This window comes from Protopterus annectens, chromosome 2.part1 (genome assembly GCF_019279795.1).
Source record: "Protopterus annectens isolate FY-2018-M chromosome 2.part1, PAN1.0, whole genome shotgun sequence".
NCBI lineage: Eukaryota > Metazoa > Chordata > Ceratodontiformes > Protopteridae > Protopterus > Protopterus annectens.
The window spans coordinates 866,079,708-866,083,545 of NC_056729.1; positions in this window are offsets into that span (position 1 = coordinate 866,079,708).

Genomic DNA, 3,838 nt, shown 5'->3' on the forward strand with positions numbered 1-3,838 from the left:
GGACGAGTTCTGTGACATAATGCGCAGTGTCCTCCAGATGGAGCTGGATGACCACCTGTGCCAGGTGGAGGGCAGGCTGGTGCAGCTAGAGGGGCAGGCAGCCCCTCCAGCCCAGGCCCAGCACAGCCACCTTCAGGGCTGTGAAGGAGCAGTGGTGACTACCATTGGGTGGGGACATCAGTGCCACTACTACCATCTGGGGGGTTCATGAGCCTCGGATTCCCAACCACCCTCCCCATCAAGGTGTTTACACCCCATGTGTCATACACTGGCCCTGTCTGCTGTCTTGTCTGTTTGCAAATGCAACCTCACCTACCAAACCTGCCTCACCACACTTACCTATAAACCTTCCTTAACATCCCACTCTCACCTTAAAAAAAAGGGCATCTGTCCCACAAAAAATCACATCCCATACATAGCTCTGCATTTCTCCCAGAGACATATACCCATCACACAATCTAACCCTAACAATCATCTGTATTGTATGATGCCCACACACCTCCCTGTAGGGTGTGAGGCTCCAAATTCTAAATTGCCCACATTGAAAGCAGCTGTTGCTGCCAAAGAAATGCAGTGCTATGGTCCTTTCCTATACCCGTCCTGCACATCCATACCTGTTTTTCCTCTTGTTTGTCCCCCTGCTTGCCCCAATTTCACCACTTTCCTATTTCCCTTTTTTCTTTTCTTTATTTGAAATTAGCGTAGGTTTAAGCAGCCGTATGTGGACGTCAATGAAGCTGACCTCACGTAAGTGTCTCTTAGCTCCACACAAACCCGCTTACAACTGCTTTAGATTGCCTTAATCACTCTGTCTCCAAAAGCCCCTGTTCTCCCCAGCAACAAAATAATCAGTCCTTGCAAGTCTCAAACCCAGGACCCTGCACACTATAGCCATTGTGATTTACGTGGGGTGTGGGAGCAGAGCCCCCCACATGGGGGTGCAGGGGGGCTTGCTCTCCTGCAGGAATGTAGTAATAAGTGTGTTTGGTAGTTTGGTGTCATTATATGTGGAGGGGATGTCATTTTCTTGTGATTTGTATGTTATGAAATTCGATGTTATGGGTTTTAGATGTTCTGGTCTCAATGTTATGAAATTCGATGTTATGGGTTTTAGATGTTTCAAAGTAATATATGTATATATTATATATATATAGATATATATATATATATATATATATATATATATGTATATATATATATATAGATGTATATATATATATATATATATATATATATATATATATATATATATATGTATATACATATATATATATATATATATATATATGTGTGTGTGTGTGTGTGTGTGTGTGTATAAATGTGTATTGCGTTTGCACATTGGATCCACACTCTGAACCTCTCATTGCAAAACATCTGACCAAAGGCACTGTTAATGGGGGTGAAGGGGCCCAAAATAAGTACCTCTTGTAATTATTGACATCATCCCATCCTCCACAGCTGAACAGATCTGCCTTGCAACACAATAACCAACACTTGCAAGTCTCAAACCCAGGACCCTGCACAACATAGCCACAACAAGTCAGCAGTAGGCCATCTCAATTGTACAATGCCAGGATGATATCACTAACATATCATGCAGAACAGTCTGTCTACCATAGGGAATGTACAATGTGGAAGCAGTAAACATTCCAATGATACATATATACACACACACACATATATATATATATATATATATATATATATATATGTATATACACATACATACACGTATAAATATATTACTACTTATAGATATGTATAAGAAGAGTATATTTAGAGGGTGCACAGCATATTGAACAGCCAGTATTCCTACAGTTGCCACCTTTTAAAATGGCCAGTGTTTGATTCTTTCATACAAAAGACAATTATTGCATGAAACATATACTCACAGACAATGCAAAGACATGACACCACACACAAGTTTGTATACATAGAAATGTTTATTTGTGTACTATTTCAGTTCTATATGCCATTTCGTATAGCAGTTAGATGTTTGAAATACATAATAAATGAGTAATGTAACTCTCAAACAAAACATTTGATACAGTAATCTGAAAAATAACATATTTTGATGTCCAGGCTAAGGCCTTTAAGTAGTACAACAGTAAAAATAACACTTGCCTTGAAGATAAGAAACAATCAACATTTATTAATTACAGATGTAGTTCAGCAGCCTCCAATTACGCTCTGTACTCAACTCCTAGGGGGAAAAGAATTAAGTTGTCACAATGAAAATGTATCTGTTACATAACAATGCTTAACTTAAAACATCACTATCACACTGACAAATAGAACTGTCTGTAAGATAGTAAGCTCTAGCCCACCACTGTTCCCATGGTGAAATGTATGAAAATGTACAGCCATATACCTTAATGTGTCTTACTACTGATATCCCTCACATGTTGGAACAGCCTAGGTTAAAATCAATTCATACCCCTCCATCATAAAATGTCATACAAGGGCATATAACAGTGTTTTACATATACTGCCCTCTGGACTGTACAAGGTCACACATGTTTTGTCCAGCTGTAGCCCTCATATATATGGACCCTACCCCACAATTTGTGTGGGACTCTGCAACATCACTGGAATACTAGCAGGACTGCCAGCACTAAATAATGATAGGCCACTACTTAACCTCTTACTGCATGACATCTGGACAAAACCTGGTATATAGGTGGATGACAGAGGCTGGAACATAGGGCCATATTTGCAATATTGCTGTTATACACTGTGAAAGTTGCTGGTGTTATATGATTGCTTGCAACATACCCTTACTCAGTAATATAAAGTCAAAAACACAAATGGATGTTGCCATGTACTGCTAGCACTCAACAGAGAGAATGCCACTATGTCAGTGGCAAGACCTGTGTCGTGAACAGACAAAACATAATAGCCAGTCCTCTGACCATCATATGGATAGGCCCACAATTGAGAGCTATGCAGACAGACTGCATTCCATGCAAAACTAGCATGTACACACAAACCCTGTAAAACTAGCGGTATTCAATGCATATAACAGCAATGCTCACACTGTCTGTAGGTCTGGAACCTTATACAAATATGTAGTTTGCCTGCATCTGCAAGTCCTGTTGTAAGAGGTATTGCTACATGCTGTCTGTAGCACTGCTGCCCACACACAGGAAGGATGTCTTCCATACAGGAAAAGTAAAGGTACAACGCCCACATGATGTAGTCATTTATAGTAGTGGGTTGCCATGACATTGTTAATTGGAAGTATTACACAGCTGTCTGCATGCAGTTAGCAAGTGGTGAACACTGATTGGTGCAGAGGCCATCACCTGATCATGAGCATCACCTACAAAATCCATGCAACCTATTCAAACCAGCTCAATCCCTATAGTGGAGAGAGAGAGAGAGAGAGAGAGACAAAAAATAATACAAACCAAACCAAAATAAAATAAAGAAAATAATACAAACCAAAATAAAATAAAACAAGGGACACATACAAGTTTAGACGGAAGAGAGGACAATACTAAAACAGGTATGTGAAACATGTATGCATGTAATTGAATGTAGTACTTGGTCTGTAATAATGGCATAGATGATGTGGAAAGATTTATATGTGTCATCAAGACTTGTTGCTGTAATGATGTCCTGCTGAACAACTGCGATGGACATAGCATCTGGCCCTGTGGGCAGTGGGCCATACCTGTCAACTGTGCAGATCAGCACTGAATGACAAGATGTAAGCCATCATAGTGTGTGTTCTGTACGTCAAGACATGTAGATCAGTGTGGCAAATACCTGAGGGTGGAAGTAATGAGGTCATGATAGACACATGAGTTTCAGACCCCACCACCTTCAGGACAGC